Source organism: Diabrotica undecimpunctata, chromosome 8 (genome assembly GCF_040954645.1).
Source record: "Diabrotica undecimpunctata isolate CICGRU chromosome 8, icDiaUnde3, whole genome shotgun sequence".
NCBI lineage: Eukaryota > Metazoa > Arthropoda > Insecta > Coleoptera > Chrysomelidae > Diabrotica > Diabrotica undecimpunctata.
The window spans coordinates 64,690,502-64,717,778 of NC_092810.1; the positions used below are offsets into that span (position 1 = coordinate 64,690,502).

Here is a 27,277-nt window from a genome sequence, read left to right on the forward strand (position 1 = left end):
ATAAAGAATATTCGGTTCTGCCTAAAGAAATTAAAAAATCGTTTCGATTAATTTAAAATTTGAAAACGTTAATTTAAATGAAAATGCAAATTGATATTGTTCGCCCATATACAATATTATAATGCAAAGAGTTTTACTGACAATTCTTTTATTTTAAATTATATTTTTTATTTCATATTTTTTAATATATGTAAAATATACATAAGATTCCCATTAAAAGTAAAGGTATAAATTATTAAATAATACTACAGTGCTAAAACTACTATAACTAAATGAATGGAATTAATTTTAAAATTTGATTTACATTAATTTCTTAGAAAAATATGTTATTCTAAGAATAACGTCAGGATAAAAATATATTATCTAAAGATATTCATGTATTTTAACAGTAAAAGCAATTAAAGTAAAACCACAATTTTATTAACTACTCAGAGTCAGAGTATTGTCCTTGTCTGTGTGTATATCGATTTACATACATATATTTTGTATGACTCACCATGTGCAGCGGTTTCTCTGTTCTGTATCAGTTTTTTAATAGTACAAGAAACACGAAACAATATTTTTAAGACACACCCAACATTTGCCCATGATTCAACATGACACAATGCGACACTTACGCCATCATCTAATCTTACTTCAGTAGTAAACTTGAATTTTTCTATGCATTAACGACAGCTAATTGTACTCGTAGTCGAAACAAGTTTGGTCCGCCAACACATGACACACCAAAATTTATCTTTCCGTAATGACACAAAGGTTAACTAATAGTGTAAACAAACAACGAAAGAAAAGGTTAACAAATTCCTCTTCCGGGATTAAACCACGCGTTTTTTTTTAATTCACTTTATACCAGTAGTTTAACTCACTATTTCGCGACTAGCACGCGTAAAAACAATAGGTATATATAAACATAAATCTTCTAAATAATCTAACGTTCAGTGTTTGTAGTCAAGGTGATTTTTATGTCATCCGAGATTCCATATTTCCAAATATATCTATCTACAGGGTGGTCCTTAAGTAATGGTACAAACAGAAACCGTAGATTCTGCACTGTAAAATATTACTATTTAAGCCAACTTGGTTTAATAATATGTTGATATTAAGAAAGATACAGGGTGTTAAAGTGGAAATTTAAAATTTTATTTTTTGGTATAACTTTTACGTTTGTAAATATTTATTTTTTAGTATGATAAATTATAATTTTATACATACTTTAATGTAACTGACACAGGGTGCCACATATGCCACATGTGTGGCATAAAGTTGCGCTTAACTTTTTTGCTCTTTAAATTAGCTCTATTTTTGTTAAACAATATTAAAGACACGTTATTTTTACAAAGAAAAGGTATAATTGTTAATAACTTCAAAATTTAACCGTTTTCGAGATAATCGCATTTTATAAGTCAGCTGCATAATAATTCTTCGTTCTAATATTTGTGCGGTAAAGCACTGAATACATGAGGATAAGTATAATTAATAGTTTATTCTTATTAAAACAACTCAAAGATGATAATGTATATAATAACCAATATTTTTATAAATATAGTAAACACACAGGTAATTCAGTTCAGCATAATATTAGTTCGTTAGTAAATCATAATAGTTCATTTGTTCGAGATGTAATTATTATAGTTATTCGTAAGCTGTAACGTAATCTTCTCTATAAATAAGTAATGTCATCGATACGTTATTCCGTGTGTATATAAATAACCGATAAACACCACATTTTAATACATTAATCAACTTCTGCAAGAAATAAGATGTAGTTCCATAATATACCGAATATATTCATCCATTATACATTACAGCCACCACGTAGCCCAGAATGATTAGTAGTAGTCCGCTTGATTTTGGTGTATGGGGCGCATTAAAACAACGTGTCTATAAGAATCCCATAAACATTCGCAACCAACTATGGGAAGAAATAAATACTGCAGCAGCAGTAGAACCAATGATGCCATTTAATATAAGACGATCTTTTATGGAATATATTGACACATGAATTAAAGAAAATGGTGGACATATCGAACACTTACTTTGACAAAAAGTTATGTTATTTTGTTTAACTATTTCTTAATTTGGTTTGTAAATAAAATTTTTTCATGGTTTTCATTATGACTTTAATTTAATATAAAACGTAAAATGTTTTATGTAAAATCCTATTATTCTATTATTTTGTCAAATCCTATTATTAATTATCCTGCTGATATATTTATTTTATTTAATATTTCGTAAACTAGTAACTTTAGTTAATTGTATTTTATACCAAAATTCAGAAGTATTGATGTTTTTATATATTTTTCCTTCGTTGCCTGGAGTAATTGCGTTAAATCAGAATTATGCAGCTGATTCGTAAAATGCGATTATCTCGAAAACTGTTGAGTTTTATTAACAGGTATACCTTTTTTTTTGTCAAAATATATATATATATATATATATATATATATATATATATATATATATATATATATATATATTTAGGGATTCTACAGCATTCACTGCCTTCCCTCGCTCAACCGTTTCCATCTCTCTCTGTTGTTCCATTCTCCATCGTTTAGTCCTCTCTTACTCATGGCGTCGTCTACTTCGTTCCTCCAGGATTTTCGGGGTCGTCCTCTTTTCCTCCTTCCTATGGGGCTCCATTCGGTTATTCTCTTTATCCATCTGCTGTCGCTAGCTCTTCTTACATGTCCATACCACTTTAGTCTCTTTTGTTCTATATATGTTAGTATGTCTGTTTCTATTGATGTTCTTTGCTTTATTTCGTCATTACTTCTCCTATCCATTCTTGTTACTCTGCAGCATCTTCGCAGGCATTCCATCTCTGTTGCTATTATCTTACTGCTGTTTTTCTTGTTTATGATCCAATTTTCGGCCCCATATGTCATAATACTTCGCACTAATGTTTTATAAATCTGCGTTTTTGTCTTCATATTTAGGTGTCTATCCCACCATACTGAGTTAAGTTGTCGGATTGCTGTTCTTGTTTGTCCTAATCTTTGTGTAATTTCTTCCTCTGTTGTTGCCTTTTTCGTGATTATAAACCCCAGGTATTTGAATTTATCCTTTCCTTTGATTGTTACGTTGTCATCAATCTGTAGATCTTCTATGTCTTCTTCACTTGTAGATAGGTACTCTGTTTTCGCGAGGTTAATATCTAGGCCAGCCTTGGTATATTCTTCTTGTAGTTTCTTCATCATGTAGCTGAGGTCGTCTTGGTCTTGTGCAATCACTACTTGATCGTCTGCAAAACTTAACGTATATAGGTATTCGTTCCGTACCGGTACTCCCATGCCTTCGCATTTTCTTTTCCATGTAGTCAAGGCTTTCTCTAAGTATATTTTGAATAGGGTTGGAGATGTGGAACAACCCTGCAGGAGCCCTTTTGTTGTGGTGAAGTCTCCTATGATTCTTGTTCCCATTTTAATGGACACTTTATTTTCTTTATACAGAGCTTTTGTAGCTTCTATGAGTTCCGTCTGTATTTCTAATTTGTACATTGCCTCCCATAGTTCTGACCTTGGTACAGAGTCATACGCCTTTCTCAGATCCACAAATGCCAAGTGTATATCTCTATTTTTTGCTTTTTTCTTTTCCAACAGTTGTTCCAGTGTGTATATGTGGTCTATGCATGATCTTCCTGCCGTGAAGCCTGCCTGATCCTCCCCGATTTTGCCTTTTATCGCTTGCTCTATCTTTTCTCGCAGTATCTTCCCATATAATCTTCCTATTGATGATATTACGCTTATTCCTTATTGTCATTTTCCTTATTGTCAAAATAATGTATCTTTAATATTTTTTGTCACAAATACAGGTAACTTGAAGAGCAAAAAAGTTAAGTAAAAATTTATGCCACATATGTGGGACCTGTATCATCTACATCAAAGTGTTCATCAAATTATAATTTCTCATATAGAAAAGTACCCAGTTATAAATTTTAATACATAAATGTTTACAAACATGAAAGTTATAGCGAAAAATAAAATTTTAAATTTGCACTTTAACACCCTGTATCTTTCTTAATATCAACATTTTATTAAAGCAATTTGGCTTAAATCGTAATCTTTTAAAGTGTAAAATCTACTGTTTCTTTTTGTACAATTACTTAAGGACCACCCTGTATATAAACATAAACTTTTAAATAATCTAATACATGTTCGGCGTATGAAGTCAAGGTGATTTTCATCTCATCTGAGATTCCATATTTTCTTATTTTTTCTTCATATTACTAGCAGTCAATCAAAATATGCTTCATCGTCAAACGGAGAAAACAGTTTCTGCGGGTGGACGAAGGTTGCTTTTTCAATAAGAATTTATGGGTTAGTGCAGTATATCCTATTTTTTTATATGCAGTATATATTATTAGTCAAACCATCAAATCATAGTTGCTGAGTCAGCAAAAAAGTTTATGATAGATATTATATATTTAAACCTAAAGCTCTAAAGCTAAGATTAATACTATTACAAGAAATAATATTAAACTCTAGAGGCTTCCGGGTTGAATCGCGTTAATTATTACTGCGCCGAGCTTTCGACATCCTCTCTGATGTATTATTTAGGGCTTCCGAGGTCTCAGTCTCTCGAGCCCCCAGACACTACTACACTGATCACTAATCAATGCATTACTGCTACTGTAAACAGTGGACGGTTCATTTATACCGTCCATGGTGACATAGCTTCGGTGGAGGTGGGCGTGGGGATTGGCGCGAACATTTCTGACGGCTGGATTTTGATTGAAGAGTGGAGCGTACGATATTTTCTTTATGAGAGGTCTCCATGTCGAGGGTAACCCGATGCCGTCATCTCTTTTATTGAGACAATCTGTATTTTTTTCAATTTCTATGTACTCTCGGATAATTCTTGGTTTATAGAAACGGATAGTTTCTATGGTTCTGGAGTTTTCAAAATCAATTTTGTGATCTGTATGAAGATGGAATTAAAAATTTTGATGAGGATGGGGCGGTGTTGGCTATGGAGAAAATCGGACATGACCTTTCTTGATGCTGGTAGCAGTTGGCCTTTGCCATCAGTGGTAAGAAAACAAATATCAGGGTTATACTCCCTCTTCCATGCGTCTACCCTTGGCGTCGAAAAGGAGGTGGATATCATGTTCTTCTGACCTCTCCAAAAGGAACAAACCATTAATAAATTTATAGATTGGTCACCATAGATTAAAGAATATTTGCGTGCTAAATATAAAGAAAACATAAAGTGTGGTTAAAAAGTTATAAACCAAATAAGAAGTTGGCAAAATAGTAATAAAACACCCAGTATCTTTGTTATTGATGAATTAAGATCCATTAAGTATGGCGTTTTTTAGATCGCCTAAGTTCCCCTTTTTTCAGTTAACGTATATTACTTTCTCAAAGAAACCCCCTGTATAGAGAGACCTAATTCTTGTCATTGTCGTTTAAATATAATATAAAGAGTACAACCAATAACCACTTTTAACAGAAATACCGCAGAATCGATACATTTATACCATTTCTACTTTTATATCATTAGTAGCCGATCATTTATTCAAACTGTAATTAACCCATCTATCAAGAACATCAGTCATTGTAAATTTTTTACCATTTTTTTAAACTAACCAGCATGAAACAGCAATTAATCAATATCATGCAATAAAAATTAATCTATTTATTGCTGATTTCGGACTGACCTTGCAACTCTTTAATTTTTATTCTGTTTTGAACAGATGTATGTTTTATGATCAACATTGTCATTATACCATGTAGACTAAAACAGAGTTTCTCCATTTGGTCCCACATTCACATTATAATGGTTATTACTTCATACATAAAGACAATTTTAACAAGAAAAACGACAAAAAATAATGACTATTTAATCTTTCCATGTTATAGTTCATGTCCTTTCACAGAAAACTGCTAACTTTGTAGGTGTTTTATGCATGTCCTAATACACCTCGTTTAGTAAACGAGCTATAACTAAAACACTAGAGAATGCACCTGAAACAGTCGAAGCCGATTTTATTGAGCTTCAAAATGATACGTAACTAATTTTGTTTAGATAAAAACCTATAATGCAAGTCTCTTTCTGTTACCAAGTTGTTTTAATTTTAAACATTACCAAATAGAAAAATAGAATTTGTCTGCATATTGAAAATTTACGAAACTTTTCACTTAACCAAAACATATTTAATCAAATATTAAGGCAATGGTTACACACAGCAACAATTAATTTCCCTTTTAACTTTTACATTCTAATTGCATCCTAAATAAATAATTAAACAGTTTCAAAAGAAGATTAGTTTCCAAAGTTTTGTGCACCCTGGTATAGATTGTAATTTTCTTGACAAAAACTTAATAGATACTAATTTCGTTTCTTATTTTTTGTACAAAAACAGTTGCAGATGTGCATCAATTTAAAGCAAACTTGCAAATAATTATTCCACATTCAATTCAGAATTCCCAAAATGACTAAATCTCGGTTTTCCGGAAAAATTGTCGATTGAAATAATGTTTCATATTTATCAGCACTCGCGAACTCGATGAGACATTATGGCGACAGCATAACTGATCTAATGCGAAATTAATTTTTTTAGCGTACTTCATTCTCAGATATAATATAAAAGTACTTATCGCGTCTAAACTACTTATCGCTTCTTGATTAAACTTATATTTCAATTATTTTTGATAGGATTTCCAAGTCAAGTAAAACTGCACTATTTTTTTTTAATAGGAAACTAATTCTGGTAAAAAAAAACGTTTTACAGGGTCAATTCAGTTGTCCGTTTAGTTTCAGTTCAATTCAGGTAAATAAGTAATTGTGTTTACACGATTCAGGCTCATTAAGTGTTCTAAAATGAAGGAAGAGATATTTGTAGCCATTGTATTGTTAAGCACCTTGGAAAAACAGAAAGAAAATGTCAAAATAAAGTAAGCAGTAGTATCTCCGAAGAAGTTATTTATCGCATATCAATATATTATAAGAACTTCATTTTGAATCAATTGATTGGTCAAATTATATGAGAAGCCTGGAAATGTATTTTGAACATATTACCAAAACGGACTCTCATTTTATCACATTTTGATATTGGACATCGATGTTTCAATTTATTTTCTCTTACTATTTCTCTACGGTCCTTTCTCGCTATATTGACCACTACACATTTTTATAGTAATAAAAAAATTTCGTTAGCCCTAGCTATTTATTTTCACCTATTCTAAATAATGATCTTAAAGAGCACCCCTATTTGGAATTTAGCTTTTGTTGGACGTAATCTCCAAAACCGTTAATCATCTAAGTATCATCTTTTCCTATTTTTGTATTTCTCATTTCTTCTCCAGTCAAATATCTTATTGTTACTAATTACAGGGTCTTAATTTCGATCGGTGCTCTGGAATTCTTCGTCGCCAAAAATATTCTTCGGTGCAACAGCAACTCTCATTAGATTTTAACAAGGTACTACTTTGGTCAATCCCAATCCCATTAACCATTTATCCGATTAATACTATGAACAGTGAGAGCCACTTGTGGTTTTCTTTGAGTTTAAGGCTAAATAATATTAAAAGCAGTAAATAAGTATTATCCACTTTTTTATTTGAGTTTAAAGAGTTTTTATTGTCGGTTAAGAAACTTTGCATAATTACTTTCATTATATTCAATAGATTTACGTCAAATTGAATTTTTATATTCAATAGATTTTCTTTATATTTACTTTTTAGACTCAATAATTTACGTCGCCACAGTACATTATGTTATTTATTTATTAGTCTTTAAGTTTAAACATGATTAAAGGATTAACTAAACATTTTACATTCTCTTTATGTACCTACATATAAACTTTGCCAAGTTTTGTTATTGCACCTATTTACTCTAACATAGAGCTAATCAGTTTGTAACGGTTGGTCACTCTCTAATTATAATTTAAAAATTAATTTAATCGCTAAGAATTAGGCAATCCATATTACCTATGTAGGAACTTGGAATTTCTTATTCCCTACGTAGGTATTTCAAATTCTTAAAGTTGGTATAGTGTGGCATGCTCGAAACGAAAGATTCGTAACAGCCCTGGGGCTGGATAGTTACTTCTAGACGGTCAATTGAGATGTCCGGTTGATTCAGGTCATCAAGTTTTCAAGAATCTATTTTAAGTTAAGAAGAAGTATTAAGTTTAGAGAAAATGGTATTTTATTTTTATTAGAAGGGAATGAGTATTATTTTGGTTTGTTTTTTTTACTTGGTTAAATCCATAATTGATTATAATGATAATTTTTCGACTGTTCTAACAACCATTCAAATTTCGTAATTTTGTGTCATGTGGAACAATTTCACCCAATCATGTCAACATTAGACTGATAATTGCATTCAGTGCAATTTTCAATCCCTATGACAACACGATCGAGTTTGACAACTTCATCCAAATAAATTTCAAAATGTCACGTTTCGGCAATAAGAATGTTCAAAGTATATTCATGGAATTTTGCTGCGGACGAGAATATGAGTTGAATGAACATAGAAGCTTAGAAGAATTGAATTGGTTGTTAGAACAGTCGAAAAATTATCCGCCGAATATCCCTCGGACATTGATGAATGCCTCATAATTTTATGACAAATTTCTCAAGCTAGTTGAGTCAGCCTTCGGCTTCGTGCTGTTACCAAGGAACGAGCTTTCGATTGTCATGAAATTATCTCGTCTGTTATCAATGTTCTAGGGATATTACTACTGATAATAATCCCAGTAAGTCGAAATTTAAAATTTAATAAGCAGCTATTTAGTAATATCCTTTACTAAAATGTATACACCGGCTAAAAATTAAAATGTGTTATTATATCATACTTTTCTGCCTTTTCACTGATAATCTATTATTTTTCCTATTCACTGAATTCATATATTCATTCCGAAACTCAGATAATTGATTCGATATATCCAAGGTCTCAGCAAATATCACAAACCATTAACGTTTTTATTCCACTAAATCAACGTTTTGGCCAAGTCTTTATCTTTATACAAGATTAAAAACCTAGGTTTTTCAATATCTTCTTTCATACACAACGAAAACGGAAAATAACCCGTTCTATTTTTTTAGCCATCTCACAATTTTCACTTAAATATACACTTACTGGAAAATCCCACAGGAAATCATATGGGAGACTAGAAGTCACACGAGACTTAAAGATTTAATATAATTTTTTAGGTTGGGGTTTGGGCATTTCTGTATTTTTTTTTCAGATTCAAATATTTAAAAACGGTGTCGCCTGTTTTTTGTAAATAATTGTTCTTTTCCTTTACTTTTTTGTTTTTTGTTTATATCTTTCGCGTGTTCCCAAATTCCCTAAACAGCCGCGCCCATCATCTACAACGACTGAGTGACGGTGTCTTCAACACACAAAGTGTATCAGTATCCTAAGCCTATCTTCGAGTCGATTGAACAGAACATACATAAAAGATTATGAACCAATGGTCGGAGGACACTTCTAATACATCAACGACCGAAATGAATGTACATTTGGAAGAAAATGGAAAAAGCCGCAGATGAGGACGAAGTGGTAACAGGCATTGCTCTAATCAATGGCATAGACAACTTAACTCAATCAATGCCAGGTACAAATTCGTTAATAGCTGCTTATAATGCTTATACCAACTAGATTGCATACCAACTAGATGGCATAATTCTATACCAAACCTAATGCTTAAAAAAACAGATCAAAGGGATCAATCAATCCTTTAAATATCCTAAATAAACTGCTTTTATACTCGCTGTCAGATAGAATAATGCTAGCTAAGAAAACAAGCAAGATTCAAAGTAGGCTTTTAAAATAAGCTAAGGACAAAAAAGATGACAAACATGAATGAGCAAAATAATGGCACTAGCATATAGGACCACTCATATATAAACAGTAGACAAATACGCCTACATGGGCCAGGATATAAAAATAAATAAAGGGAATCAAACGTTTGAACCGTCTAGAAGGATAGCTGAAACTCTAACGTTAACTGAAGCGTCAATTCAAAAGTTGCCCAATGTAAAATTGAAAGGACAAAGGTCTTTCAATTTTAGAGTTAAGACCAAAAAGACAGGCGCAGTCGTGAAAGAGAGCCTACCGATGGATATATACTTGAAATATCCACAAACCGGATTAGTACTGCGCAAGACACACGTAAATGGAGACATTTGGAGGAAACATATTTTTCACAGTGGACAAATTTGGTTGTGTGATCACAATGCATAACTAATGGATGGCTCAGAGAGCTACATTTTCGTTTAAGTTTCCATTCAATGCTTCGTTTCTGCTATTTACCACGTCTAAACTCAGAACTAAAATTAAACAGACAATGGGCTTACCATATAAAAAAGGCTTTAAGTGTACTAAAAATCTTATATAAAGATAGGTACGGCAAACTTAATAGATTTATTAGCTAAAAATGAAATTCAGTCTCGCTAATATGTAAGTCAAGGGTAAACATGCAATATTTACACGATTACCACAAACGATGAAGATTGCGAAGTGTTTGACTCGGATAAACATAACAAAATAATGATTTCATTAGGATATTGATGTAATACAGATTTATAAGTAATTAAAAGCGCATATAGAAAATGAAATATTTTCTGAAGAGTTGAAACTTTCTAGATTACCATTAGTAACCTCACCATGAGGTTACTACTACTTACGCAATGAAATAACAAGGCGTTAGGAATCGACATTTCCACAAAACTGTACAAATTAGATCAAGAACATCTAGCAGCACAACCAAGATACGGAATAAAGAGAAAATTCTTAACATTCGAAAGCGGGGATCAGCTGTAATTGAAAAAATGTAAAAATTATCACAGCATTACCTTGTGTTCGGTTTTCAAGACCTTTAATCCATCCTTACTAAGCGTCTTACACATTTGACTGAAAATACCATCAGGATATGAGAATTGAGCAATGACTCAATTCGCAGAAGATAGTTAAATAACTCTCTTATCAGATTCAGCATCCTGTCGAAATACATGTGAAGATGAAGTAAAAGCAGCGAGGGACTCATGGTCCCCTTCTGTATATTCAAACTACTAAAAAGGCAATGGGTTGGCTCCGTCACTGTTCTGCCCCGTTATTGTTCTGAATACGTTAACAAACAGCTAAATGTCGGAAGAAATCTAGAAATCTCCTAATAAACAAATCAGTAACATTTGCCACCTATACCAATGATATTAATTAACATCATCTTTCACAGATCTAGGGTGGCTGCAGAAATATATGACCTACTGATAAAAGAAGACAAGTAAGTTGGACTAAAACTAAACGTACACAAGATAAAATAGAAGACGAAATAAAAATCAAATTAGAGTATAGGACGATTTTACAGCAATAAAAAGCTTCACATAACATAAGACGAAGTAGGTATAAAGGGCAAGAAGCAACAAAAAACAAATAATGAAGGGCAATTACCTATTTCTCACTGACGAAAACAAAAGAAAGTTTTTAGAAAGTAAAATTCTCAGGACGAAGTTTACACCGATCAACGAAAATGGGACATAGAGGTCCAGATAAAATCATAAACTTTACCAGCTGATCAAAGATACACTTATTTCATTTTTCTCCAGAGACTTCAATAGGGTAGTCATATGGAAGGATGGAAGACGAGAGATTTTCAAGAAGATCTCTAGACGGTGAAAAGCAGAACGAAAGACCAAAAGAGATATCACGAAAAAGACGAACGGATCAATAATTGGCGCAGCCATGATCAAAATCTGTAGAGCGTCAGATATCAGAGCTGAGCGACGCATAACCGGCAATATTGGAGGTGGCTAAGGTCCAGTTTGGATTAAGCCAAATTTGGACTGTGGCACAATTGAAGAAAAAAAAAAGAGTGAAAAATAAATACGGCTGGTTAGTTATGAAGTACTTAAGCCTACGATCATTTGGTAATGCACTCAGGAATTTTGGGGATAACCTAGCTTGAGCAGCAATATACACGAAAACTAAACTATTTGCGTAGTTTTTGTATAGAGGATAAACATTAATAATTACTAAATATCTACTTTAAACAAACCATAAAGTGTTTAGGTTGCCTCCAAAGAATATGACTTGAACGACGAAAGTTCTTGTATGAGTACGCAAACTTTTGAAGCCATGCGCTTAAAGAAATGTAACAAAAAGCCCCAAACATGTCGAATGACGGAATTTTAACTCGCATCCAGTAGTAAACACTACAGTATACATGCCGATGACGATGCATATTACACGAAAAATGTAGTAAAACGCATTTATAAACTCTGTTATAACCTTAACATTATATAACAACTTATTATTGCATTAACATATGTAGTATTAACATAAATGCTGTAAAATAATGTTTCAAATAGAGTCCAATATGCTTTTATCTCTTTCTACTTATGTAATAATATATTTTTCCAGCATTAAACGCAGTTGCGATATATCGTAAAAATTTTATTTTTAATATGCCAACAAACAACACATCATTTCTACGGAGTAGACCAAAAGTCTGGAAACGTCTAATTATCTCTTAAACGGATATTCCGAATTGTACAAAAACCAGGATACGCCTATTCTGCAATATGAAGATTTCAAATTGCATGTTTACAATATAATTAGTTTTTTGTTTTTTATTTTAAATACAGCACTCTGTATACTGTATTATTATAATCCTCACTTCAATACCAGTTCAGTTCAACCATATGTAACACTTGGTATTTTATCCAGTCACTAAGGTCTAAATAAATAAAATTATTCCAAATAGTTTTGAAGTAATTCAGTAAATATAGAATGCTGTGATTTCGACATTCATTAATTCATAAACCTAACAAACGTTTATTAAAAAGTTTTGTAAAATACAGTGTATTAACCCATTAATACCGACTGTACTCATTTGAGGACGCCTATAAAAATAAAGATTCTGTTGAATTTAAAAATGTTTTGGGCTATTTGTCACGTTTTCTCTGATCAAGATAAATAGTGTAGTCAGTAACTAGCTTCAGTTCGCTTTAAATACAACCAGTTGTGATTAAAGATTAAATTAGTACATGAGTTCCTGAAGAGGTGTAGTTACAGATTAAAAAAACATTTTTTTACAGATTAAAAAATGTTTTAAAAGTTTTATACCGGAAATTAGTACGCCAGAGACTACTCTAAATGTAAGTATTCACCATAACAAATTTATTTTATATTTGGTAGTACTTAACAGCCACTATATTTAACCGTCCTCGAAAGTGGACGTTAAGCACAAATGTGTCTAGTTCGTGTATTTGCTTCTTTTCAGATCATTATGGATCCTACAGTATTTTATGGCTCTAAAACCTTCCAAAAATTGGAACAAGCCATGGAAGAAGTTAATAATGGGGAATACGAACAACTGGAGAATATCGATTTGTGTGTTCTGCCACCAAATGATGAACTGACAGATACCGAAGAACTTGATGATGATATTTTAGAAGATCCAAATTATATACCAAATGAAATTCCTGGAACAAAAGATGTAAGAACTTCTGATGAAGTTTCGGTTGGACTATACAGGACTATATACAAGGAATATGCTAATTTTTTAAAACAAAAGTGGGTAAAAACCGATTTTCAATCAACATACTACCAAAACAGTAAATATATCATTTGAAGAGAAGAAAAACGTTAAAGAAGCTCTGAGGAATTTTTCATCAATTGAAATTTTTGAAAAATTACATACTGAGGAAATTATTACATACATTTGTGACCAGTCAATTTTGTACGCACGGCAAAAAAATAATCTCTCTTACAATATCTCCAAACGAAATGCAAACTTTTTTTTGCAATATTATATCTAACTGAGAATAACAGATTATAACGACAAATGTTATACTGCTCATTAGATGCGAACCTAGGAGGTGTTTACAAAGCTACGAACAGATAGAGGTACCTACTTAGAAATATGAAAGATTGTTGATCTAGCGGATAATGCCAAAATAGACGATTCTAAAGATCGTATGTACAAAATTAGACTCTTAGCAGATAAAATTATAGAAAATTCTGCCAGAGGGGATGTTTCCATAAGATATATCCATAGACGAATTCATGGTGAAATATTTCGGCCATAAACCAGCAAAACAATTTATTAGAGGGAAGATAGTCAGATTTGGATATAAGAATTGGATGATAACTGGTTCCACTGGATATTGTTATGGTTTTCACGTTTATTTGTAAAAAAAAAACAAATGATACTGAAGATACTAAATACTACTGTGTTTGACCAAATGGTATTTGAAGGAATACCACTTGGAACTAAAGTAGTAATTGATCTTTTGAAATACCTAACCAAACCATCTATAAATGAAATTTTTTTCGATAATTATTTCACGACATATCAACTAATGATATATCGGAAACAAAAAAATATAAAGGCGAAAGGAATTGTAAGAGAAAATCGTGTGCAAAAATGTCCAGTAATGGAGTCTAAACTAATGAAGAAAATGGTAAGAGGTACATATGATTATAGATTCGACAAAACTAATGAAATTTTATGTGTGAAATTGTATGACAATAGTGTTTGTTCTATGTTATGCAATTATGATACCATTGAACCACTAGGTCACGTAAAACGGTGGTACCAGAGCATCAAAATCGAAAAAAATGTAGTACAGCCAAAATTGTTTTCTTCCTACAATTCTGGAATGGGTCGAGTAGATGCTCATGATCAGTGCATATCATTATATTGAGTAAATATAAAAGGTAAAAGTTGTGGTGGGTTTTATGTACGTACTTTTTTGACATGATCGTCACTAATGCCTGGAAACTTCATCAAATTCTACTGAAAATGTGATGGATCAGTTAGAATTCCATCGTCATACTCGTATGTACGTAGTTATTTGACAGATAGTGACAATTTAAGAAGACAAAGAAAAAACCTGGTTTCAGCATTGAAGTCACCGAAGGCTTTCATTTTCCGGGAAAACTGGAAAAACACTTAAAGTGTTCTCTGTGTCATAGAAAGACAAGGTGGATATGCAAAAAGTGTGAAAAAAACAAACAAATACCTAACGTCCCCATTTGAGGATGCCCTTGAATTTCAAAATGTTATTGAAAAAAAACACTATTTTTTTGAATATATGTAATAAATGTAACACAAACATCACAATTTTGTATCGTTACAATTTTTTCCAAGCTAGTTTCTTTTTAGGCAATAATGGGTTAATAACTAGAGCTGATACATAGTTGTTTTATATGTTTTTAAAAGCTCTACAATAAAGATGGTTTTTATTGAAAAGAAGCGAATCACTGTTTTAATGATGAGGCGATAGAAAAAGATCTTATAGTAAAGTAGCTCACTTGTTCAAAGATATTTTCCCAAGCCATTCTCCTATCCATAAGGCGAAGGTACAAAAAATTGTAAAGCGCTTTGAACAAACTTTACCAGAGTTTCGCTGAAGATCCACATACTTCCTCACACTGAGCTGCACAAATGCATGATGTAGGTCCTTCCTGAGTCTTGCGCGTATTACATTACATGAGAATTCATTGTTTTTGTGGTCTTTGAATATGGTTTTCACGTATACAGTATGGATTTACCTTACTCCATTACCTTAAATTTGAGCGATTTATATTCCCACACAGTGTAAATATAATATAAAAACATATCTTGTTAACGAAGTTCTCGTCAGTTACAATTTCATTCATCATTACCTCACTAAACTGTAATCTACGGTCGTAGTAATCTTCATTTAGTTCTTGCAACAGCTGGATTTTGTAGGGTTTAAAACTTACCTACAAATCCAATTGTTGTTCATTTATCAGAACATATGTTGTATAATAATGGTGATAGTATTGTTGTGAATTTATTAAAAGGTTCAATATTTATAACACTTACGGATTTAATTTATTTCTTTATTTATATTAACTTATCTGACAATAATTTATATATATCCGTACGTAACAAATTCGCGAGCGCGGGTCTTGAGAATTAACTGTCCCTTCCAAATAAAGTTCCGTTATTATATACCAGTGCCGTTATCTCGAAAAATCTAAAACCTTCGATGGCGAAACGGTAAAGGCAAACTGGATTTCCCTCGCATCGGTTCTGGAAGGTCGCTCAGGTAAATCGAGGCCTCTCGTAAACTCTACAACATATTAGAATAAAAACATTTACAGTTTACAGGTTAAAACTATGACTCATATTTTTACGTAACATTGCCCCCCTCTCAAAAGATGGTTCCTCCTGGAACCTTTCGGGGCTAGAACTGGAACGGTATGCTGGTATCGGCAACTGGACCCTCTTTTACAACTTCCAGTTGTATAAAAATGACAAGGGACGGTTTTCTCTCCGCACCAGTAACTATGCGGATTGCAACAGACTAACACCTGGACTTCGGTGTCTTTAAAGATCTCCTCCACCATATTTCGGATAACCCTCCAATCTAATTGGCGGCACTCCAACTTTGACATGGCTAACTTTTGCACGTCGGACTCTAGTACGTGCTCTCTCAATTGAAGTAAGGCTTCCCATACATCTCGGTAGGTAGGTTGGTCACAGGCAGTGTCTTTTGTTACCAGGTAGAAAAGGTAACGTGATGCATCTTGGAGTTTCAAGGTTTTACCGGGAGCTGGCACCTGGCACTGAAGTTCTGCAACTCGACCAAACTTCCTTCGAAAGACGGATGCCAACCCTGGTGCGTCTTTGATACTGGCCGGGATGGTAAGGGCCAGCGAGTAGTCATCGGGGAGCGCGAGTAGATCTTGCTTTTCTTCAGTGGTAACACCATGTCTTGCTTTACCGGTACCTCCATAGGCACCCATGAATTCCTCAAACGTGAGGTCAGACACGTCTTGGACTTGGTTTACCTCCACTTCTTCATCTACGTCGTGGTCACCTTCAAAAGACGCCAGCCGGTTATGGTGTACTATCATCGGCTTTCCCCTCGGAATCTTGCTTATTCGGTAGATGACATCGTTGATCTTCTCCATAATTAGGTATGGGCCTTCCCAAAACTGCTGCAATTTGGGAGAACAACCTTTTCGCTTCTTGGGATTATACAGCCATACTTTGTCGTTCTTCTTAAAGCAACCCTTTTCGGCTTGTGTATCGTACCGTTTCTTCATTCTGTCGCTAGCGATCTGAAGGTGGGAACGGACCAACTCATGTACATCGTCCATTCTTCTTCGTAATTCGATCACATAATCTTCACCTGCTACATCTTCTCCAGGTTTACATCCAAACTCGAGATCACAAGGTAGTCGCATTTCGCGTCCGAATAGGACTTTGGCTGGTGTCTGGCCTGTTGATTCGTTAACAGCAGATCTGTAGGCCATTGTGAAGAACGGAAGGTATTGGTCCCAGTCTCGCTGATGATCGGACACCATCTTTGTCAAATACTTGCCAACTGTCCTATTCATTCGTTCTACCATACCATCTGATTGCGGATGATACGCGGTAGTTCTTGTTTTCTTCATGCCTAGTCTATCACATATTCCTTGGAATAGATCGCTTTCGAAGTTCCTGCCTTGGTCACTATGGATCTCCAAAGGCACTCCAAATCGGCTGATATATTCTTGGATCAACTTATCCGCAACGGTGGCGGCCTTCTGGTCTGGAAGTGCGTAAATCTCGACCCACTTAGTGAAGTAATCCATTACTACCAGCATGTACTTGCCTCCGTTTTCACTTTCTGGAAATGGCCCAGCGATGTCCAAAGCTATTCTTTCAAACGGGCTTCCAACATTATATTGTCTCATAGGAGCTCTCCTTTTTCGGTAAGGCCCGTTACTCGTGGCACAAATAGTACATTTCTTACACCAGTCTTTTACATCGTCGGAACTGTTCATCCAATAAAACCGTTCCCGAATTCGCTGAAGGGTTTTCCTTACACCAAAATGCCCTCCCGATGGACTGTCGTGTAACTGACGAAGTACTTCCGCTATTCTGCTCTTTGGGATCACCAACTGTCTTCTCTTTTCCGAACCGTCATCATTTTCCAGGACTCGTTTGAGCAAGCCATCTTCGATGATAAATGAGTCCCACTGGGCCCAATACGTCTTAACTATTGAGCATAGGTTTGATATTTCCTGCCAAGGTGGTCGACGGTTTTCCTCTTTCCATTTTCGGATTTTCTGTATAACTGGATCTCTCTCTTGTTCTTCCCTTATCTTAGTAGGCGTCCAGTCGCCGTTGACAATCGTCGTTCTTAGCACTGCTGCTTCCTTGGATTCCGTTTTGTTGCAGTGGGAACACTCTGCTGGGCATGGCCTTCTGGAAAGAGAATCAGCGTTTCTGTGGCTAACTCCGGCCCGGTGCTCAATCTTAAAATCGTATTCTTGGAGTCGTTCGATCCACCTGGCTATCTGACCCTCTGGATTCTTAAACTGCATCAACCACTTAAGCGCGGCATGGTCGGTTCGGATTAGAAACTTTCTGCCACAGAGGTATTGATAGAAGTGCTCTACTGATTTCACTACTGCCAGAAGTTCTCTTCTCGTGACGCAATAATTCCGTTCAGGTTTTGAAAGAACTTTACTAAAATATCCGAGAACTCGTTCCTGTCCTCCTTGAATCTGAGACAGCACTCCTCCAATTCCCACATTACTTGCGTCCGTATCTAAGATGAACTCTCCTTCTGGCAGTGGATACCCTAAAATTGGTGCTGTTATTAAATGCTTTTTCAACGTTTCAAAGGCATTTTGGCAGTCTATATCCCAGCGGTATTCTCTTGCTTCCTCTGTAAGTCGCGTTAATGGCTTAGCGATATCTGCAAACTTCTTAATAAACCTCCGGTAGTAAGTACATAGTCCAAGAAAACTTCTCACTTGATGTTTGTCAGTTGGTTTTGGCCATTCCTTAATGGAATCGATTTTTCCCTTATCCACGGCCACTCCTTCTTTACTGACTATATGACCCAGATAATTGACTTTACCTTGAAATAGCTGGCACTTCTTGGGGTTTAGCATCAATTGGGCAGCTTTAAGTCGATTAAAAACGTTTTCTAAATTCCTCAAATGATCTTCGAATGTCTCCCCCAAGACGAATATATCATCTACATAAACCAGGCATGTTTTCCAAGATAACCCTCTCAACACATTTTCCATAAGCCTCTCAAATGTCGCAGGAGCATTACAAAGTCCAAATGGCATAACGTTGAATTGCCACAATCCAGATCCTGTGGTGAAGGCTGTCTTTTCTTTATCGACTGGGTCCATTTCTACCTGCCAGTATCCAGACTTCAAATCTAAAGTAGAAAACAATTTACTTCCAGCCAATGTGTCCAATTTGTCATCGATCCGAGGCAGAGGATAACTATCTTTCTTGGTAACGTTGTTCAGCAAACGGTAATCCACACAGAACCTCGTCGTTCCGTCTTTCTTCTTAACCAGGACCACCAGAGAGACCCATGGACTCGTAGAAGGTTCTATCACCCCGTCTTTCTTCATTTCCTGAACAATCGTTTCAGCTTCCTCTCTCTTCGCCTGTGGTAATCGTCGAGCTGTTTGACGAATTGGCTTAGCATTACCAGTATCAATTTTATGCTTAACAACGGTAGTTCTTCCCGTCTTTCCTCCTTTCAGTACGAAAATATCACGATACTGCCGAAGAAATTCCCTTAATTTCCTTTTCTCCATCTGATTTAGAGACTGTCCTGCAACTGCAACCATTTGGTCGAATTTATCGTTGGAATTATCAGATGTTGTCGCCTGACGGATTATGGATGTCACAGGTACACAAGTTCCTACTTTTGTCTCTTTCTTTATGGTCACTGGGTAGTCGTTGACATTGATAAGTCTCACAGGAATTTCCTTAGCCGAAGTCACCAATTCCTTTCCACGATTCCACGGCCAACCTCATCGTCGTGGTTCCAAGGCTCCATCATAACAGGTCTCCCTTCGTCCACAAATCCCTGTAGTCGCGCTACTATGATCGTTTCGCTTCTCGCAGGCACGACTGTATCTTCTGTAATGGCTGCTTGCACAGTGTTGTCATTATGTGGATGGAGAAATACCTCCTCGTTGCCAACTTTGATTACCTTATTCTTAAAATCCAATTGGAATCCATGCATATTCATTACGTCCATTCCTAATATAACATCCTCTTCGATGTCAGCAACTATAACAGTATGGACAAACTTTTCTGCTCCAATTCCCAATTGTACCTGGATTTCTCCATGAATGTTGGCATTTTCACCTGTAGCGGTCCGAAGTCGCAACCTCGTTGGTAACAGTTTCTTTCGGCTGTTTATAACTGTCGGGCGTATAATGGTTCTGGTCGCTCCGGTATCCACCAACAACGTATGCTTTTTACCATTTATGTCTCCATCTACATATACACTATCTTCACGACATTTCAAAGAAGCTATTAGTATGAGAGGGTCTTTGGAAAAGTTCTGGGTCGAAGCTGCCCCCCTAAGGCTGACCCGTTCTAGTTTTCCTGATGGTGAGTTTCTTGATTTGCGTCGTACCTAGGGTGCTTACAGGAGCTTCGTACGTGTCCTATTTCGCCACAATTCCAGCATCTGATGGTCTTCGTTTTCTTGTATGTCATGCTTTTCATCATATTAACGAGCTGGTCAAGTTTATCTTCATCTCCTTCCTCTTTTACAGTCCTAACTTTACTGTACCCGCCAGAGGCCTGCGTAGCTGACTCGTATTCGAGGGCGGCGGATAGGACATCAACCAGCGTCTTGTGACGAGCTAATCGCAGTGTTCTCTGCATTTCATGATCACGAAGACCATCAATAAACGTTTGAACGGCCAATTTTTCCATCATGTCTTCGGGAGCTGTTGGATAAGCATATCGTACTAATCTGGCAATATCTACCTCATATTCTTGAAGAGCCTCATCTTTCTTCTGTCTACGATTTTTAAGCTGTGACTGATATACATGCTCCAAATGTTCGTGGCCATATCGCATATTTAACCTCTTCTTCAGTTGTTCGAAATCATCGGTCTCCTCTACGGCTATGGTCTGAAGCACATCTAAGGCATCTCCTCGAAGAGCGATAGTCAGGTTTACAGCCTTTTCTTTTTCAGACCATCCATTTGCTCTTGCGGCTGATTCGAACTGTTTCATGTAGTTGTTCCATGATGATTTTCCGTCGAAAGTTGGGACTTTAACATGAATAGAACCTCCACTTCCTTCAAATTTCGGCCGTGTCTCCAACTTACATTTCGTCTCGTCTTCTTTTATCTCCACTGTAATCGGATTGTTTCCTCTCTCTGCTGTCCCTGTTTCCTCCAGCTTCTTTTCCATCTCTTTCCATATCTTTTCTTCGAAGGCCAACATATCGGCAGCAACTTGGTTTTTTAACGACGACATTCTATCGTCGAGGGCAGACATCTCAGAAGTGACTTTAGAGATTTCCAAAGAGATGTTAGCAGAAACTTTGCTTTCCAAAGAAGAAATCTCGTTAGAAACTTTGTTCTCCAATGATGCGATGTCACCAGAAACTTTGTTCTCTAATGATGCGATGTCACCAGAAACTTTGTTCTCTAATGATGCGATGTCACCAGAAACTTTGGCTACATCACCAGAAACTTTGGCTACATCACCAGAAACTTTGGCTACATCACCAGAAACTTTCGAAATCGACGAGAGGACAGCATCTTCAAATATATAAGTCTCTGGATCTAGTCCTTCTTCTAGCAAAGCGTTCTTTAGTCGTTAGACTAACTCAGCCTTTTTTCCGGTAGAAGCTAATTCTCTGTCTTCGAGATGTCTTCTTAAATTAGTCACTGTCAGCTCATAAATCGTCGTCATTTTCACAATTTATAAATATTCACTTGTATTATTATTATAAGTCTAATTTATGTTCGATCTCACTTCTGCCACCATTTGTTGTGAATTTATTAAAAGGTTCAATATTTATAACACTTACGGATTTAATTTATTTCTTTATTTATATTAACTTATCTGACAATAATTTATATATATCCGTACGTAACAAATTCGCGAGCGCGGGTCTTGAGAATTAACTGTCCCTTCCAAATAAAGTTCCGTTATTATATACCAGTGCCGTTATTTCGAAAAATCTAAAACCTTCGATGGCGAAACGGTAAAGGCAAACTGGATTTCCCTCGCATCGGTTCTGGAAGGTCGCTCAGGTAAATCGAGGCCTCTCGTAAACTCTACAACATATTAGAATAAAAACATTTACAGTTTACAGGTTAAAACTATGACTCATATTTTTACGTAACAGTATGTAGCCCTGTCTCGTTCCTTTTTTTTTTGTTTTGCACTCATTTGAATTTGTATCATACAGATTTCATATTAGGTTAAATGGGTGATTAGGCACTTCCATATATCCCATTAAACTCCAGAAGGAATCTCATTTTACTGAATCGAAAGCCTTTGTGTAATCCTCGAAATATATTGGGTTCTCTGGATTTTTCTATTATCTGTCCGATGTTCAGTAATTGCTCAGGTGTTCCCTTTCCTGGTGCGAATCCACATTCAGCTATCTCTGAGTAAAAAGTTCTTTAGCCGTTTATTGATTATATGTATCAGGAGTTTGCTTGTATGATGAATAAGGGCAATGTTTCTGTAATTGCTGCATACGGTTAGTAATCCTTCCTTACGGAAAGTAATAAATACACATATCTAGTATTACATCTATGTCGAATTTTCCCATTGCTTTCAGAGTCTTCGCTGGTATGCCATCTATCCCTAGTTTTTTTGTTTATTAGTTGGTTGAGAACCTTTTACTTCACCTCTTAAAATAATTGGTTCTGGCTCTTTGATTGATATAAAGCTTACATAGTGTTTATTGTTTGTTTACTAATCTTTTTCTTGGGCCAAAAGATTAAATAAATACCTTAAATTGAAAAACGTTAACTCGCAGCGTAAAATCCTGTATCCCATCTACAACGTGACAAGTCATTGTGGTACACACATTTCTTTCTCAGTAAAAACTCTAAATGGATTTCACATTTTTATGTCATTAAATAATTGTTCAATGACATTTTTATTGCAAATTTAAATAAAATCGACTTATATTTTCGCTAGTAAAACAACCGAGACTTTTAGGAGACTACATTTCTCCACATACGTGTTAAATTTGCAAGAATATTTATCTTTGACCTACAAAACTCGTAATAATAAGTTTTGTTGATAAAGCGTGTTAAGTTGAAGGTTAGTGTGTTTAGGTGATATGTTTAGATTAGAATTGATAAGTTATTTAATTAAAATCGTGCAACTACTACGAGATAACACGTTACATTTTGGAAATAAACATATGTTATTGTATGTTTAACATTTTTTACTTCTGAAATTAATTTACTTTAGCAATCCATATTTCAAAAAAAATAGCGATATGGATTATAATTGGGGAAACGTCAAATATGGAAATATAACAATCTGATGCGTCTGTATAAGAGCTTTAAAAATCTCATTCACAAGTATTTCATTATTTTTACAAAAATACGATCCTAAAATTCTAAATACAACAGTATATGTATAAATATAACCGTTATATAACTTATTATAGTTTTGAATTTGTGTAAATTAGATAATTGCCAAAAAAAACAAAGCTGACATTTGCTTTTTAAATGAAAGAAAACAGCAACATGGATTGTTCCAAACATAAGCGTCCAAACTAATGGCAAATTTTTCTATAAAAAAAAGTTTTATTTTACGAAATAGTTTCCTACTCATTCAACCAACTTCTTCTAACGATATTTCAAATTAGTGATACTTTCATCGTAAATCCCCTTTTTCTCGTTTCTGTGAGAGAAACGTGAAGATCAGTTGGAAGAAGCCAGAACAAGTGGCTGAAAGATCAGAGTAGACGGTTTGACCGTTCATCCACAGAAATCTTTCGTGCAGAAGTTTCCAAAGCTACAATTGCCATTTGGATCGCCTTCTTCTTTAGGTGCCGTACTCTTAGCGAAGGTTGGCGATGACCTCTGCAGTCTTCCCTATTTTGGGCTTTCCTTATTAAACTTTGAAAGTCTAATCCTTTCCAATCTTTGATGTTGCGCTGTCAGGTCATTTGTCGTCTACCCGGGCCGCGTCTGCCTTCTATTTTCCCTTCTATAATAAGCTAAAGGAAGTTATACCTGTCGTGTCTAAATATGTGTCCAAGATAAGACGTTTTACGCTTCTTGATAATTTCTGGGAGTTCACGTTCTCTATTCATACGCCTTAAAACTTCTCCATTTCTAACGCGGTCGGTCCATGGAATTTCCAGCATACGACGAAATACCCACATCTCAAAGCTCTCTAAACGTCGTCATTTGGATCGCCAACCTTCGAAATAAGACGCAATAACAAGAATAAGGGGTTGGTGAATGGCATATTCGACGATTATGTCATCCACTAACTGCTACAACCACTCGAAGAGACAATAGAGGCAAATCTGTGAAATCCAGACATAATTTGATACCAGGCGAAGTGTATTTTCAAATAAAGGAACACATAAAAACGTTTGATCTGAAAGAAGTTCATTATTCTAGCAATGCATTGAAAAAGTATTGGCCTGCTACATCAGATGTTAAACAGATGCATAAAATATTTATGAAAAAGTATTCAGAAAATATTTTAATGAAAATTTTACTTATACTTTTAGTCGTCCTCAAGTTGATGTGTGTTCGCTGAAAGTGTTATTAAAAAAAGATGGAAAATTTGTCAAAAGGCGTACATAAAGAATACCACGTAAGATATGAAACAATAGGAAAACAACATACAAACTAAAGACAAGCATTAAAAAAAAGAATAATCTTTCTTTGATAATACTTCATGAAGATAAGGCTACACTGTTTGTCGTTAGACAGGAACTGTCAAGCTACTTGGATTATTTCTTAAATCTGTTTCTTGGCCAAATTGAAATATTGACTTAGTCTGCTTCTGAATATATTGCACTAGAAGGAAGCCTGTGGATTTTGGTATTACAAAAAATAAGGTTTATTATAAAATAAATTTTTATTATCAGTTTTTTCTTCTTAAGGCATTAAAAGATAGAATACCTTCAATTAAAGCAAATCGGGTTTACTACAAACATTTTTAATAATTATGTAATAAAAATTAGTGGAGATGGTGAACAGTATAGAAAATTAAAAAGAGTTTTAAATAAGGTAAATTATTAATACCACTCATATGAAAATAAGTTTATAGTTGTAATCAAAAAATTACATCACTCTTGTTCACATTTCAATAAAAAAGAAAAATATAACGAGTTTTTGAATACTTTAGGATAGAAATGTACTGTAAGAGGAGACTTTATTGCAAAGAATGTTCATTAAGACTAGACTTACAACTTTTAAAGAAAAGAAGCTTCTATTGGCTATTAACGAGGATAGTTAAATTATTCGTAGTTTTACCCTGGAACTGCACTGTTGGGTCTCAGAAACCCAGAGAGTCGTTCATTGCAATGTGACATGCACATGAGTGGTTTATGTGTGTCGTTACTTTATGTAAATTCAGTCTGTCGTAAGTCGAGTTAGAATACGGGTCATCCGCTGTATTTTAGTGAAACAACGAGGTAAGATATTTCCAGAAGTACAAGCATGGGTACCCCGGACCCAAGGGTGAGGTTTACGGTAATAATTTTGTTTTAACTTATTTTTATTTAGTTTAGTATAATGGCGTCAACTAGTAAAGAAAATAGTCGAGTAAAGGCATCAACTAGCAGAGAAAATCGTCGTCCTTTAACTGAGGTAGAATTACAGAGAGAGGCAGACAATTTATGGGAGAATGAGAGTGAAAACGACATCGTAGTTTTTGAAGATTACGTTGAAGAGCAACTGTCAGACAGCAACAGTGAACAAAGCGACGATGTCACAGCAGCGATTCCAATTTATAGCCTTATGTCTGAGGTTTGATAGTAAGGACAGTAGAGCAGAAAGTCTCACCTATACGAGAATTATTCGACATTTTTGTGAATAACTGTAAATCGTACTATACACCATACGAATACTGTACTGTAGATAAACAGCTTGTAGGATATAGAGGAAAATGTTCATTTCGAATATACATGGCTAGTAGGCCTGATAAGTATGAAATGAAAATAATGATGCTAAATGATTCAAAAACATATTATATGCTCAATGCAATTCCATAGGTTGGAAGAGTAACCACAGAAAACAATGAATCAGTACCGACTTATTATGTTCGAAAACTTTCACAACCAATACATGGAACTAACCGAAACCTCACTGTTGATAATTGGTTTACGTCAGTTCCCTTAGCTGAACAAATGTTAGAACAGTATCAACGAGTTGCTGCTGCAGAACTTTTAATTCACAAAAACAGGGCTAAGAATTCAAATTTCAAGAAAGACTTCAAATTTCTCAGTATAATGAGTTCGAATATGATTGCAACAAACCTGGGATTGTTAAAGTACGCCTGTTTAATGATAGTCTTATTTTCTACGAATTTTCTTTGGAGTAGCAATATTGAAATTAAGAATAACCCATACCCAAAACGAGCTCAAGTGTCCTATCCTGCCAACAATACTTGTTTACACAGGAAAAGTCACCATTAATTACAAAAAAAGAACAATTTGAAGAAGTTTGTGCAGTATATACTAGAGGACAAAATATTTTTTATAACGATGATTTTAAGGCGCCAACTACCAATGATGATGAGCAACCAGAAGAGGATTACTAATCTACTAACTACTCTTTGAACTTCTAAATATGTTTTTTCAAGTAATATATTATTCCATTAATAACGTTGGAGTTTTAATAATCACATTAATCATTACTCGTAAAATGGCAAGTATTTGTTTAAAAAAAGGCACAACTCCAAAAGCATTTTTTTCTCGGATCACACCTGATGTTTTTGTTCTTCTGGTTATCAAAATTTGCACAGGTATCACAATTAAAGACTGATCAAACGATAATTAATTGATATTACAACTAATACCAGAATAATACGTTTTTTTACTCCTCTGTAAAATTTGCGTTTTCAGAGTTGTGGCCTTTTTGGCATAACCGATTCAATTGGAAAACGTCAAGTTAAAGATTCGTTTAAAACCATTTCGAGGCTAAAGTGATACTAAACATACATACAACAGTGATACATTGAACCATGTAAGTTTCTCAAAAAAAAAAGAAAAAAAAAGAATCAAAGACAGAAATGAGAACAATGAAAAATGGAATTACAAATGAAACAATATGAGGCAGGAACATATTAAATGGACAAATGGTGAGTAAAATCTCCAGCTAAAATATTTCTACCAATGCAACCAATGCAACATGTGCTGTTCTCTTTCTATGATTAACGCTCTTCAAAAAATTAACTGTATTTTCCAAAGCACGAGTACTATAATTCACGGTATGTTTCAATTACACATTACAAAGTAAAAACAACAATGGAATTATAGGTTTAAGCATCACCCGGAAAGAGAGAAGAAAACAA

The 27,277-nt window shown here is 34.7% G+C and overlaps 1 protein-coding gene across 8 annotated transcripts in view; it reads right to left on the reverse strand.

The window, feature by feature from the left end:
* The window catches only part of trc (Serine/threonine-protein kinase tricornered), a 427,668-nt gene that overhangs the window by 85,136 nt on the left and 315,255 nt on the right, over positions 1–27,277 (reverse strand). Inside the window, exon 1 of one of the 8 annotated variants that reach the window (XM_072540421.1) lies at positions 497–625. The exons of the other annotated variants lie outside the window; for them this stretch is intronic. The gene's annotated coding sequence lies outside the window, so the exon portion shown is untranslated. Of the gene's footprint in view, positions 1–496; positions 626–27,277 lie in introns of those variants that run through there. 8 annotated transcript variants of the gene reach the window in all.